This window comes from Trematomus bernacchii, unplaced genomic scaffold, assembly GCF_902827165.1.
Source record: "Trematomus bernacchii unplaced genomic scaffold, fTreBer1.1, whole genome shotgun sequence".
Lineage (NCBI taxonomy): Eukaryota > Metazoa > Chordata > Actinopteri > Perciformes > Nototheniidae > Trematomus > Trematomus bernacchii.
The window spans coordinates 408,937-425,242 of NW_022987674.1; the positions used below are offsets into that span (position 1 = coordinate 408,937).

General features: G+C 39.9%; 1 long non-coding RNA gene across 1 annotated transcript; it reads right to left on the reverse strand.

The window, feature by feature from the left end:
* Positions 1-3,847: 3,847 nt before the first annotated feature.
* LOC117487553 lies at positions 3,848-14,622 on the reverse strand. Its single transcript, XR_004556381.1, has 4 exons — positions 14,415-14,622; positions 8,930-9,025; positions 4,354-4,476; positions 3,848-3,904 (listed from the first exon to the last, which is right to left on the reverse strand). It is a non-coding gene; the product is annotated as an uncharacterized LOC117487553 (long non-coding RNA).
* Between the last annotated feature and the right edge of the window lie 1,684 nt (positions 14,623-16,306).

Here is a 16,306-nt window from a genome sequence, read left to right on the forward strand (position 1 = left end):
GTAGCTATATTGTCTGCAGTTCTAGGGTTAATATGAATCTAATATGATTGTCATCGGTCTAAATTAGATTTCAATTGATTAACTGTGTATGTAATGAAGATCATAGTGTGGGTTGAATCCATTTTCATAACCACTGTCTTTTAACTCATTTAAATGCGGAAACTGGGCTTACTCATCAGAATTTCGTATGACTTGACTTGACTTGACTTGACCTGAGCAATGACTTGACTTGACTTGCTTGACTCTCACCACAGTGACTTGGGACTTGCTTGATACTTGTAGGTCAAGATTTGAGACTTGCTCATGACTTGCACATGTAGGACTTACTCCCACCTCTGTTAGTTACCGCAAAAGGTAGTTGCGTTACAGTAACGTGTTAGTTTGTAACACGTTAGTCCCAACACTGGGTTTCATAGAGCCAAACCATTTCAAGTGATGCTCAACAGGCTTTAGATAAGTGCTTTGTTAGTATCTAAGTGCTTTGTTAGTATATAAGTGCTTTGTTAGTATGTAAGTCCTTTGTTAGTATCTAAGTGCTTTGTTAGTATATAAGTGCTTTGTTAGTATATAAGTGCTTTGTTAGTATCTAAGTGCTTTGTTAGTATCTAAGTGCTTTGTTAGTATCTAAGTGCTTTGTTAGTATCTAAGTGCTTTGTTAGTATCTAAGTGCTTTGTTAGTATGGAAGTCCTTTGTTAGTATGTAAGTGCTTTGTTAGTATATAAGTGCTTTGTTAGTATGTAAGTGCTTTGTTAGTATGTAAGTGCTTTGTTAGTATGTACAGTGGCGGCTGGTGGAAAATATTTTAGGTGGGGCTGTGGAAATGGTGATCAAACAATACTAGGGGGGTCCTGGGGGATGCTCCCCCGGTAATTTTTTTTGAGAAAAGACCCCTTCAATTATGACTTCTGGTGATGTTAGAGGGGGGGGGGGGGGAGAAGGACAATTTGAGGCTTAAAAATATGAGAAGACTGATCAATACCTCCATAACTTCAGTGTGGTTAGAGCTATGAATCTTCCAAAACTTCCAAACACCTTGTCCTGGACATAGTTTCTACAGCATAAACTGTGCAACAGTACAGTAGGCCCACACAAACTGCAGAACACCGGGGCTTTGGGAACACTGATTTAATTCCCATTTAACCTGTTAAGGGGCTTTTTTCCCCCCGTTTTTTTCTCACGAAACTGTGTCTCAGGGCTTCTTAAAATGTAATAAACTATTCATGTGTCCTACTCAGAGGAAACGCATCTAACTGATGATATGAACCATGTTTACCGAAACAAAACACAAGTCTCACAAGAAGCGTCTAAATGAGCCCTGAGCGAAAAAATGATAACGCACTCCAGGTATAAATCAATCGATATACTTATCGGATATGCACAAACAAGCTTACAAGCTGAGATTCCACAAATTCTAGAAATATAAGTATCATCACTGAGCGATCAGAACTCGCGACAGGGGAAGCAAATACAGACATCACACGACGTAGCTTTAGGTAGCAAAACATGGAGATATGCTCACCTTTTGCAGAATAACAATTCTGATCAAAAACGAGAAAAATGCAGCTGAAGGTTAATCCATAGGTTAATTCAATGTGTCTGTCAGTGTATGACAGCTTCCTGTTTTGTCTCCTTGGATACGAGTCCAAACAACTCACAGACTGCACCGGGCACTCACGTAGGAGCCCTGTGACCATCATATTTGACGACACTGATTGGCTGAAATTATGTTTCGGCGGCATAGTTTAAAGATAGCAACAGTTGGCTTCTGCTGCACATGCTGCACTCTCGTCTGGGCGCTGTGCATAGCGCCCAGACGAGAGAGGGTAATGATACACGGGCAAGGCCAGGCAGGAAACATGTGACTTATCAGTAACTTTATATAAGTGCTTTGTTAGTATGTAAGTGCTTTGTTAGTATGTAAGTGCTTTGTTAGTATATAAGTGCTTTGTTAGTATGTAAGTGCTTTGTTAGTATGTAAGTGCTTTGTTAGTATATAAGTGCTTTGTTAGTATGTAAGTGCTTTGTTAGTATGTAAGTGCTTTGTTAGTATGTAAGTGCTTTGTTAGTATATAAGTGCTTTGTTAGTATGTAAGTGCTTTTTATTTTGTTTTTAAATGTATCGCTCGAAGTGGAGTCGAAAGAGATGAGTCTTCAGTCTGCCCTGGAAGGTGTGTAAGCTTTCTGCTGTCCTGATGTCAATGGGGAGCTCATTCCACCATTTTGGAGCCAGGATAGCAAACCCACGTGTTTTTGCTGATGGGAACTTGGGTCCCCCTCGCAGTGCGGGTGCAGCGAGCCGTTTGGCTGATGCAGAGCGGAGTGCACGTGCTGGGGTGTATGGTTTAACCATGTCCTGGATGTAGGAAGGGCCAGATCCATTCACAGCATGGTACGCTAGTACCAGTGTCTTGAAGTGGATTCTAGCAGTTACTGGAAGCCAGTGAAGGGAGCGGAGGAGCGGCGTGGTGTGGGAACATTTAGGAAGGTTGAAGACCAGACGAGCCGCTGCATTCTGGATGAGCTGCAGAGGTCGGACGGCACATGCAGGTAGACCAGCCAGGAGGGTAGTAATATACCTGGGCGGACGTTAATATACCTGGGCGGACGGCGGACGTTAATATACCTGGGCGGACGTTAATATACCTGGGTGGACGTTAATATACCTGGGCGGACGTTAATATACCTGGGCGGACGTTAATATACCTGGGCGGCCAGCCCAAGTAAAGTCTATCTGTGGGAAACCTTGGACAGATGTTCAGACTTACTTGTTACTGTTCTGGTCTGACTGGCTGTCTGCAGGCCAGCTCTGGTTCTGGATCTTTCTCCACACTGGGGACAGGAGGGGTCTCCTGATGGAGGTCTCTGCTCCCAGTATGAGGTGATGCACTGTCTGCAGAACCAGTGTCCACAGCTGGTAGAGACTGGATCCTTCAGGACGTCCTGACACAGAGCACAGCTGGACAGCTGCTCCTCCACAGGAACACCACTCTTCCTCTTCCCTCTGTGGAGATCAACACATCCTTTATAGCACTTTACGGGGACTGATTTTCACCAATGGTACAACCCAAAGTTGGCAAATTCTTGTTTTGTTAAAGTTCTTTATCTGTAGATGATATTTCATCCTGGTAACTGTTCCCAAGTGGTAGATATTTAGTTATTGATATAATTATGAAACAAAACGCCCTTCTGTCTGTAACATCCTCGCCTACAGCATGTTCACTGTACCTCACAAGTTTTACTACGGCTAAATTAAACTTGTTTATGTAATAACTACATAATGATTCCAATTTGTAAAAGCAGTGAACACTTTGTCAGGTCTGTCCACAACATGGAAAGCAAATCACTTTCAAAATGCTAGTTCCTGAATGGACATTAGATTGAGTGGAGTTAGACTTAGCTAACATTGTGGCTGCTCCATTCAAAGTCAAACTAACAATCAATGGTTGATACACATCAATGTATAACTTCAATTCAATATGAAGTACTGTAGAGCTCTAGGTGCCGATATTTCCCTTATCTGATTCAAGTACGTCTGAGTTTCTATACTGAGCTCTACTGAGTTTCTATACTGAGCTCTACTGAGTTTCTATACTGAGCTCTACTGAGTTTCTATACTGAGCTCTACTGAGTTTCTATACTGAGCCCTACTGAGTTTCTATACTGTGGGCTACTGCACTCGTGTAATTATTAAAGAAGAGTTTAAAATGATCAGATGGCATATATATATAGATATATACAGTATATATATCTATATCTATATGTTTGTCAGGTCAGTTCACAGCAGAAACAGACTCTTACTTTGTGTCTGGGGGTCCAGGTTCATTACTGAAGAAGAGAGGTATTCCCATAGACCGGTCACTCTTCAGAGACAGACAGCTGGGGACTGGAGACGCTGCTCTCTGTCTGTGGAAACAACAAATGTTTAACACACATCACTAGTTCTTGTAAAAGGGCAGCTTTTCATTTCAGCCCGTTTACCTTATTAAAGATTTTTGGACTTGCTCTGAACTTTCAGTTTTTAAGTCGTGTTTTGAGGGTTTCTGTTGTTACAATTCTTTGTGAGAGAGAAAAGTTTTACATGTTCAAAGTTCATTTACTAAACCAAACACAAAGTCCTACATGTCGAGTGTGAGAATGATTTCACAATAGTAGATGATTAACTGTTGCTGATGAGCACAGCCAGAGCTCAGTTACCTCTTTACTTTCCTCTTCTGGGTTTCTTTCCTCTCATTGACTTTGTTTCATGACTGAACTCCACAGTGAAGCTTTACTGAGTCTCTGTACTGTGATCTGCTACTCAGATCAAACCAGACTCCTCTTCAGGTCAGTTCACAGCAGAAACAGACTCTTACCTTGTGTCAGATGCTCCAAGTGTATTACTCAAATCTGGAGGTTTTCTGGACACTGAAGATTTCTCCTCCTCCTCATCATCCAAATCTCTCATGTTCTCCATCCTGAGAGATGAACTAGTAACCCTGGAGACAAATACATAAACACACACACTTTATAATGCAAGCATTTCAATCAAATCCATCATATGATACATTTTGGTTTACCAAGTTTCACCCAAACTCCCTTCGTAACTCCAGCAGGTATTTTAACATGAATTGCACGGCAGTGGAAGTCAAGGAAAGAGAGGAACTGGAACAAGCTACATGTACATTTAATCAAGTACTGTACTTAAGTACAATTTTGAGGGACCTGTACTTTATTTCAATCTTCCACTACTCTGTACTTCTACTCCACTACAGTTCAGAGGTACATGGTGTACTTTTACTCCACTACATGTATTTAATCCCTTTAGTTACTTCACAGATGTGGATGAATGATGTGAAATATAATCAAGTGTTAAATCAGACTTTAGTAAATTCACAAGCTACCCTGCAGTATACAAAGTCATCCAAACTAGCTGCACCTTTACCAGCTTTGAGAACACTTTCATGATCAATCATTATAAAACATATCATATATATTATTCTGAAATGGACCAATCTGCACAATGACTACTTTTACTGTCGCTACTTTAAAGTGGACCTATCATACTATATTTGAATAATATAGTGTAGGACCATACCTATATAAGGCATATTTATACTTTATTTTTTGCAAAATACCAAACAGATCATGCATTTTAGCCATGCCTCATTTTGCTCAATTTGACATTTTTTACCCCTGTTTTTGCAAGGGCAGATTCAGTGAGAACAGCACCATCTACTGGCCTGGCATATGTACTACAGCGTCTCCAGCGCTTTTGAACGGCAATGGCCGTGGCTGTCTCCTCTTGATTGGTGGAGTTGGCCCAATAGCCGTAGCGCCACCGTCCTGACGTCAGGACAGTGTTCAAATCTGGATCAGTTTTTATCAGATCCGTTGCAGCCCCTTTTTTAGAGATTTGGGTATGGAGGAAAATAGAGAGGGTTGTGTTTTCTGACACTTGGTGAGTTCCCTGGAACACCGGGGACACATATTCATGTATAAAAGACGTACAAAAGTGCATTTTGCATGATAGGTCCCCTTTAACTATATTTTGATGATAATACTTTTCTACTTTCACTTGAGGAACATTTTGAAAGCAGGACTTTTACTGTAACAGAGTATTCCTACACTCTGGTACTTCTACTTTTACTCAAGTACAAGATCTGAGTACTTCTACTTTTACTCAAGTACAAGACCAGTGCAAAATGCACTTTTGTACGTCTTTTATACATGAATATGTGTCCCCGGTGTTCCAGGGAACTCACCAAGTGTCAGAAAACACAACCCTCTCTATTTTCCTCCATACCCAAATCTCTAAAAAAGGGGCTGCAACGGATCTGATAAAAACTGATCCAGATTTGAACACTTCTATGTCGTCACAGAAGTGGCTATTGGGCCAACTCTCCACCTATCAGGGGAATGTGGGGTTGGGCCACGGCCGGCCATTGCCGCTCGAAAGCGCTGGAGACGCTGTAGTACATATGCCAGGCCTGTAAGTGGCGCTGTAGTCTGCCACAAAAGCAGCGAAGAAGACTTCCCGCCCATAGTTACCATGGTTACCCTTCTGTTTATTCTCAGCGAGGCAAGCGTTTGCTCCCGCTGCTTTAATTCAATGCAATCCCTCCCCGTCGAGGCAATCACTGTAATTCTCTCCGGTTAGTCCACCAGCAGATGACAAACACCCACCTCTCCGCCTCTTCCAAGGAACGAGGGGACCGTGCGGCAGAGTTTCAGTTTCAGTTTCTTTCGCCGGTCAAGATGTCCGTTAAAGTTTAAATCTTCCGGACAAAATTAGAAAAGTGCCGGTCAAATGTCTTCTTTGTTATTTATTGAGCTTTAAAACAAATGAATAACGACTCTATATAATAAAACACGGAGGACGGAGATCTCTTTTTCTCCCCCTCTTCTGACAGCCCAGCAGCTGATCAGAGCACGGCTCCCCTCTCCTGCAGGGGGGCGTGGTCAGCAGAATCAGACCCGTAGACAGCAAACAGCACATAGAGCGAAATGAGGCATGGCTAAAATGCATGATCTGTTTGGTATTTTGAAAACAGAAACATATAAATATTAGGGCTGTCAAGTTAACGCGTTAACGCAAAAAAAAAATTAACGCCACTAATTATTTTAACGCGATTAACGCATGTGTATTTTTTGTCCTCGCCGCCCCGTAGTTTCAGAGCGCATCGAGTTTAAAATACCATCTACATGCTGATGCTGACAGCCCCGCTCCTGCCGCCCGCTTGTGGCAGACCACACTTCCACGCTCACCGGCAGGCCCGGACTGGCCATCGGGAGGACCAGGAGGGAGTGTGTATGTGTGGCGCGACTCGCGCGAGCGAGGCACACCTTACGTGTTGTTGTTGTTAGCATCTGGTGCTAGCTAGCTGCGCTAACGGATATAAGGAGCTGTTTCAATGACATTTCGCCGACAACTGCGCCGAGCACTTGACTTTATGCAGGTAGCCAGACAGTGGGACATTGTACGAAAAGTCAGCACACTCAGCACGGATAGTGCGCGCAACATGATTGCAGCGTCCAGGCAGCACACGTTCGAGCATATATGCCTTGAGCTGCACATAGCTCCAACGATCCATCACAGTGTCCACACACACACACACACACACACACACACACACACACACATCACACACACACACACACACACACACACACACACACACACACACACACACACACACACACCACACACACACACACACACACACACACACACACACACACAGTATTATTGTATGAGAGGTTGTATTTGTGGTAGTAGTCTAACAAGTACTGAGTCCAACACTACCAATTTTATTAAGAACTTATGGATACAAATCATTTTATCTCATCAAATATAGCAGAAGTGGCATGAGTTTGTTCTCAGGGACTTTGAGAGAGTATTACACAGTAAAAGTAGCCTACTTCATTTTATTGTAGCAGTCAAACTAGGACTGAGTCAAACAGTGTCAGTTTACCGTAAAGGCGCTATTAATTGCGCACTCAAAAATGAATAGCTGCTGATTTGACCAAGCGAACGCGAGAGACGGCTGAGTTGACCGCAGTTATGCAACAGCAACCGAAGCTGAACTGATTATCTTGACTACTTGTTGCTATCCTATTGTGGCATAAGACGTTTCCTACAGGCACATTTTACCTTTTCATTATGATTCTACTTGTGATAGTCGGACATGACAACCTGGGCAGCCCATGTATTGATTCCATCTGATAGCTGCTATAATACAAAACAAAACGTCTGCCTGCTCTCCACAATGATCAATAACAGAGAACGGATGGTCAAAGTAAGGTACAAATAAACAGAATCACACGAAGCCTGGTTAGTGTTGCCTGACTTTATAAAGTGTGTTTGTTTATAAGTGTGTGGTTGCCTTCTAGTCACTTTGCTCAGCGCTACTGCTTGTTACAACTTTCATTTTCCGGATCTGTGAGCTAACCACGCCCCGTTCATTTGCATATAAGAAATGGAAATGTGTCATTATGAAATAAAAGTCTCTTGAAATAAATAAATGTCTCATTATGAAATAAAAGTCTCTTGAAATAAATAAATGTGTCATTATGAAATAAAAGTCTCTTGAAATAAATAAATGTCTCATTATGAAATAAAAGTCCCATGAAATAAATAAATGTGTATTTAAATGTACATGTATACATATTTATTGCCTCATTTATTTATTTCAGAATGTATTTCATAGGCATATTTATATATATATGTATTTATTTAATTATTTATTTATTTAATTTTGGCTTAAATGGCATTCCATAGTGGGGAGTTTGTCCCAAAGCTTGCGGCTGTATGTACTCCCTCCATCTGACAGGAGGGAGCCTCGTTGAGCTGCGAACGTCACTCCACGGAGTTCACTCCGTCACGGAGGGGGAGTGTGTAGGGGTAGGGTGTAGGGGGCGGTTTGGGATTGGGCCTCAGACCATTTTAGTAAGTTAAAAAGCAAAAAGTCCTCTCAGACGCTCTTCAGTTTACTTGTTGAATAAAGAAAAACAAACGGACGGTAGATACACGGATTAAAACCCCTCTTATTTCTCTCAGCAGTTTTTCATGGACCGCTTTATTAGACTACAACACACGATGTATTTGTTTTATATCTCTCCAAAATACAAGTTAACAGGCCTACTAATATTTAACACTTCTGATTTATGAAGATTAATCACAGTTTATGATCGTGATTTACGCGATTACTTTTTGTTTTAAATCAACTAACACCACTAACAACAACACATAAGTCTGTATAGTTATGTAACCATGATGGCGCAGACACACGGACGTGAAAGGGGAAGTTTAGACCGACAACATTTCAATATGCCACATCGGACTCTAAGACGTTGCTTTTTTATCGAGACTGTATTTTTCAGAGATAATGTAAAACAGAGTAAACATGAATTGTTTAGGAAACCCCAGCAGAGCCTGGTTTTAACACTCACCCTGTTCTCTTTCTGCTGCTCTGTCAACGTGTGAAATGGAGTCTGTCTGTTACTCACTTACTTTCACTTTCGAGGTCCCTCCCTGTTTGCAGCTCCCTTCGATCAAGTTACACAGGAGAACATATTACAGGAAGACAGGAACAGACATGTAGCTACAAACAAGCACAACAAAGTACTTGAAGTAAAAGAACACATCAATACAGTGTGTTCAAATAACCCATAAATCAGGGTTGCCAACTTTGGGTACCTGGCTGGAGTGAGATTTTGATATCATGGGTTTAATTCGGTTTAATTACACATATGCGCACGAAATGACTGCTATCGTGTCAGCAGCGAGCGTTAGCATATATATAGGATATATATACAATATATACAAATACACAATAATGGACACAGACTATAAAGGGCACACAGTTTCATTCACTAATGAAAGTCAAACATGTTTGTTTCCACTGTTTTATTGTGTGCCTGTCGCGATAAGCAATTCATTGACTTATCGTACGATAAATAAAAATGAACTCGATAACTTTTCTGACCTCGATACATTTCCATTTACATGAGGATGTGACTAGCAGTTTGAAAGGATGCACTTGAATTATTATTATATATTATCATTATGTCAGTGGTCTAAAATGGTCATACAACGGTGCCGACAATATTATCGTTTATCGCAATAATTTCCGGGAAAATGTATCCAACAAAATTAATTATCGTGAGAGGCCTATACATGAAACACACACACACAAACAAATCTACAGACTTACTCCAAACTGCCAAATATATTAATTAACACACTCTCACTCTCATATACTCTTTGACTCTATTTTGGCCTAGTAGAACAATAAGCAGCAGACTTTTACTTTTTTACCATTTCTACTGGATCTTAGATCTGCGCATGCGCAATACGGGTCGGCAGTTGCGGCTCCAGAGTATTTTTGTTGGGTAATCTCTGGTAGGGCTAACCCATACAGTGGTGGGGCTCAAGTCAGTATCTGCAATGTAATTACATACACGCTCCCCCCGACAGTGAAACGCCACGCGTGAGGTTTAGATGATTTCCCTGTCTCAATCCAAATTGAACTGTATGAAATAAAAAGGCACATTTGTCTTGTAGTAAATAAAAAGGGCGACCTGGAGCCAATCCTGCAATTTCCCCACAGGTGAAAGAGTTGACATGCTGAAGACCCAACCCCTGCAGGGGGGTCTGGGCCAAGCAGCAAACTCTGGGGAAGAGCCGGGACGCCAATGCGGAAGTGCCACAAACTGCAGTTCATATATTGGCCGATAGGCGCTGACTGCAGAAAGGAGCAATTTCCATAGAGCCCCATGTTAAAATGCCCAATTTCACAGCCTAAAAAAACATGTTTCTACCTATGGATCCAATAAATATTATTATGAATATAGTTAGATTCCACCTTCATGATTATGGATCTGTGAGTGAATTGTTTTCTAACACGACCCTTTTATTTATATTAGGTCTTAAAGTTTTTGCATAAATTAGGGCGTGGTCACATTGAGTGACAGCTCTGTCAGGTGACTGCTGCTGTTAGCTTCTTGTCTCTCTGCTAGCTGCTCCGTCCGTGAAGCTACAGGGACTCTGCCTGCCCAGTTCATCCAGGGAACACAACTTGATCCCGGCCGTGTTTGTTTGTTCTTCATGCTTATATATCGGACTATTGTGACTCGCTCTGCGGTTAAAACAGACGGTGCATGAATGCCGTTTTGCGGTAAGTGAAATTCGAGTACTTTATTTATGTGTTTATGATTTTAATCAGCTACGTAATGAATGTGTTAGCGTGTAAGCGAGTGGTAGCTACATCGGTGCTAACGATGCTAATCGTATCCTCCAAGTTAACTTAAAACCATAGACTGTATATATAAAGGTTAAAATGAAATAGACAAGTGTTAAGCGTTAAGTGAGATAGTACTGTAGAACAAAAAGCTTCTGTTTGAGGTTGATAAAATAAGGTCATCCTTGTAACTTAGAGAGATATTTTATTATGTAGGTAGGAACTGTATGCATCGCTAAAGTTAATTTAAATTGGCTATGCTGAAGTATGTAGACAAGCTAACGTCGAAGTAGTGTATGTGAAATCAACCTCACAATAAGATGTGTGTATATTACAATTATTAATGTCATATTTCAAGATGATTACTTAGATATTACAATATGGTTGGTTGAGCTGGAGTTCATTATTGAGCTTACACGTTAACGTCACAGTCATCTGAAGAACGAACCCAAACGTTGTTGTTTTTATTAATTGCATTACCAAATTGGTATCAAATAAACAGTAACACAACAGCATTGGTAACACAACTTCCAAAGTTACAGTAAAATAAAAAGAACCCTGACTCGGACAATACACAATCCAACATGTTCAACAGAAGAGAATAAGTTATATTGTTTGTACACATGGTTCTTTACATATATATCTGTTTGTTTAAAGTTTCCAGGTGATGCAGACAGGCTGGACCAGAGAGTGAGAGACAGAACTGGACTCCTCACAGCAGTGAACTTCAGCACAGGTACAAATACTCTTTTTTCATACTGTACAAAGAATCAAGAAAGATATTGGTTTAAATAAATGAAGTATTGACTTTAATACACTGATATACATTCCATTAAACAATACTAAATACTAGATCACCTACACATCAGTTAAGTTGAGGGTTTTTTCCATGCAAAGGGTTACATTTAGATGTTAACAAGCAATATGACTGTCAGCTTTCTAATTTAATGTATTGAAGGCAAAGCTATTTAACGCATAGTGACAACTGCTATTTATCTCTCAATATTGTCTGTAAAAAACTTGGTAAAAGTTATGATTTCAGTGAGACAACAGAGCAAGCTTCTACAGTTGCACTACGTTTTGATAACAGTTAAATATTATTTTGATAATAAAATATATTTCAATGTTGATGAATGTCATACTGTTCATTCATAATCTGATTGTCTTTGTAGCTCACTGTTGAAATAAAATAAAACATTACAATTACAAAATAATTATATCTACAGCCCCTAAACACACAAACACACCTCTTTCATAAATAACACAATAATAATATGTTTTATGTTTCCTGTAATTTTTGTTAGGAAAGGACATGCCTGAAAGACACGACTCAACATGTTCTCCTTCTCTGAGGGTCAAGAAGAACATCCAAGAGGAAAATTAAAAGCTGATGTTATGAGATTTTAAGACCAGTACAGGACATTCACTAAGAAACTACTTTTATTGTGAAGTCAGCTGATCGAATGCACCTATTTCCACATCTACACTCCATCAGCTGATTATTTCTATTTGCCTGACTTTATGAGCTTCACAACATGTACCTTGTACCGCAGAGTTTGCAACGCAAATAAATGGGGCCAATCTTCAGTCGGATGTGAATGTGTAATCTAACATTTTCAGTAAGAATAATGGACAAAAGGAGTGCAAATACAAATTCAATTTATTGAAATCTGAACCAAAAGTTAATCAAACATGTTTTAAATAAAAAAGCACATATGGACAGAAGGTGTAAACCTATTAAATGTATAAGTAAACACATTTAGTCAAATAAAGTGACAGACAAGGCCTGTGCAGTTGGTATCAGCTATGCCCAGCATGGGCTCCTCCATCAGGCCTGGTCCTCCTCGCTGAGGAACGACCCTCAGTCCTCTCCAAACCAACAGACTGGACGTCCATCACACGGAGGTTTCTCCCTGAAGTCTCTGCAGCTCTCTGGACACCACGCTGTCTCAATCCGTCCACACTGAATATGAGGGGAAAATGAAAATAATAAATGCTTTAGACAATAAGAAATATAAAGTTGACTGTTGAGTTGCTCAGTTTTTTTAGATTGTCAATACTATTACTGTATAACTAATATCCCAGGTTAAGAGGCACCTTCAAATAAAGATTGGTCTTTAAATACATTTTGTCTTTTGAATTGTTTGTCTAAAGTCAAGGATCTAGAACTGGTACTTATAGTTTTAATGATAGTCTGGTTATAATGCTGTTTGGAGGAGGCCTCACAGGTAAGAGCACTAACTAGCAACCATCACATGCACCTTAGCTTAACTTAAATGTATTAAACGTATAATTAAGTGATAGCAAAATATAAATAACTAATGTCATGCAAACATATTAATATTTGCTTGATTCGAGTGTTGCATTTAGCACATTGCATACAAACGTTAAGGGATTTTAAGATTCTGAAGTATTATGCTAAAAACTCAATAACTTAGATTATTATTTATAGTTTTGCTGAATAGTTTCATGTCCGCTTACCTTAGAAACGTAAAATGTGACGGCAGTGTGCTGATGGGGAAGCATGTTAGCTTAGCTTCTTAGCTTGAGCTAGCTCTGTTACTTCCCAGCTGGAGGCAGAAGGTCCCGCCTCGGCTCCGCCTCTTTGCCCTTATTTGGAGCAGGCTGGAGCAGGCGGGAGTTAGACTCAGACGTCACTGTCGAGCCGTTAGTGGCCGACTCCGCCTACTAAGGGCTTCTCGGCAACTCTGCAGAATCCTATGGGTGACGTCACGGACCCTACGTCCATTTATATATACAGTCTATGGTCTGGGCCCAGGAGATTTTTTTAAATACTAACATAAAATACACATTCTGGTACTCTCTTGAGAAGAAAAATAAATAAATCTATTACTACATGACATATTTAAAAAAATGAATGGCATTTTAGTTTTGTGTGACTTTGTTCTGAAAGCTGAACCTGCTGCTCCTCACAGAGAGAAGAGGGAAGAGGCTGTGTGAATTACTTTACATTGTGGATAAGGGTGGATAGCCCCCATTGTTCTGTGTGTCAAAATGAAAGACAGCCCACACACCTATCAATCATCAAACCGTGGGGTCTTATTTCATTACGTGTTGATTTCTATCAACACGTAATGTTGTATCGATGTATAGAGATGTACTACCGCAAAAGTATTCTCCGTCGGGACTTCCTGCAACAACACCACGCCGTTATCGTGATTCTGATTGGCCAGAAGACATTATCAAAGATGTTCTATTGAGAAGACGATCACTACGTGACAAAAGTTTTCAAAACCGTTTCTAGTCTTCGGTATTCTTGTTTTTGGCGTGAGAATAGTTTGGGCAGCGTGAGAGCGTGAGATTGAGAGTGAAAGCGTGTGTCAAACGCCAGATGCGTGAGAGTTGGCAACCCTGAGTTAACAGGCCTACTAATATTTAAAACTTCTGATTTATGAAGATGAATCACAGTTTATGATCGTGATTTACGCGATTACTTTTTGTTTTAAATCAACAAACACCAAACAACAACACATACGTCTGTATAGTTATGTAACCATGATGGCGCAGACACACGGACGTGAAAGGGGAAGTTTAGGCCTCCAACATTTCAATATGCCACATCGGACTCTAAGACGTTGCTTTTTTATCGAGACTGTATTTTTCAGAGATAAAGTCAAACAGAGTAAACATGAATAGTTTAGGAAACCCCAGCAGAGCCTGGTTTTAACACTCACCCTGTTCTCTTTCTGCTGCTCTGTCAACGTGTGAAATGGAGTCTGTCTGTTACTCACTTACTTTCACTTTCGAGGTCCCTCCCTGTTTGCAGCTCCCTTCGATCAAGTTACACAGGAGAACATATTACAGGAAGACAGGAACAGACATGTAGCTACAAACAAGCACAACAAAGTACTTGAAGTAAAAGAACACATCAATACAGTGTGTTCAAATAACCCATAAATACATATCCTGCATGTACAACTATACTTAAGTACAAATATTGTTAGTATTATCAGTAAATGTTATTTTAAATGGTTAATAGTGCATTATTGTATTCATGTACATTCACAGATATAAAACAGATGATTTAGAATATATATGATTGTATTTTGAGATGGTAACAATTTGGAAAACATTTCCCAAATTGGGATCAATAAAGTATCTATCTATCTATCTATCTATCTCTCTATCTATCCATCCATTTATCTAAGATCTAAGTACTTCTACTTTTACTCAAGTACAACCAAATGGAGTGATTGATATATTAATTGTATTTCTGATTGAATACTGAAACTCTTAAAATGTAATTGCATTAAAGAAAAACAACTTCTGTTTGTTGTGAATGTTTATTTTCTGAAAACCATTTCTGACATTTCTCTTCACGCTTTTCTCCAAATGTGACTCTTTAGAGAATAACATCTTTAAAGCAGAACTGTGTGACGGTGAGATAATGCAAGACAGTGAATTAAATGATAGATTTATGATAATTAAAACACAGAAACAATGAAATACTGAGTTATTAAAAGCATATTTACAGAAAAAGATGACTTTCAAACAGATTCAATGCCTTTTACACTCTCACATTTCCCAGTAACAACTTCAACTCACATTTGCATCACAGCTGTTCACATTACAGAGCCATCTCATATTTAATAATGCCTTAAAGAACCACCAAAATGTGCATTCAAACCACTCCACAGACAATACAGTGATAATGCTTAAATATGGCACAAACTATGTAGGGCTGGGCAATATATAAGGACATTCACATATAAAGATTGGACCTAATATTCATATTGAGACGGTTTTGTAAGGAGGAGGCTTTCAGGGTCCATTAACACAATGAGAATTTGGATAGCTAGTGGATTTAATGGATTAAAGGGTAAAGAAAAATAATAGAATAGCTAGACACGTCTTTTTAATTAATTAATCATACATTTTACATCTAGTCTCATATCATAAATATCATACGTCAATAAATAATCAGTGATACTCGAGTGGTGCAGGGATGTCGTATTTCGGTGTTGGTCCCTGAAGGCATCATCTCCCTGGTCCAATGGGATTTCTCCGCTGAGCACCACTCTTTACAAGTGCAATGTCCTACATGCAACACATGATCTTAACTTTTAAAAACAGAGCAACTAAGCCGTTGGACGAGACGAACAGACATAATGAAAGTTTGACAAACACTGAATTCTGTCTAGTTCTTGGTGATATTCATACTGGGGACACTTTGGGAACATGTCTCCAACACTTTTGGAAATGGCCAATTTTGTACCCGACCTTTTGCATTTGGATAATCTGTTAAAAGTGTTCTGGAAATAGCGTGCACAAAGAAGTGTACACTTTGAAGAAACCGTTATCAACTGATATTCAAATATATTGACAAGAAAGTAGTCGAGCAGACGATCCAATCGAGGATAAATAAAGGACATCGGACTTCCACATCGTGGGTTCAAGGACCGCGACCACAGCCTGCTGAGAACACACCACTTTGGGCCCTTTCATCTGCGTAATGGTAAGAGGTGTGTGTGACCACCTAGTGAGCAGTGATCTATCTCTCTCTCTCTCTCTCTCTCTCTCTCTCTCTCTCTCTCTCTCTCTCTCTCTCCTCTCCGTCTGTCTCTCT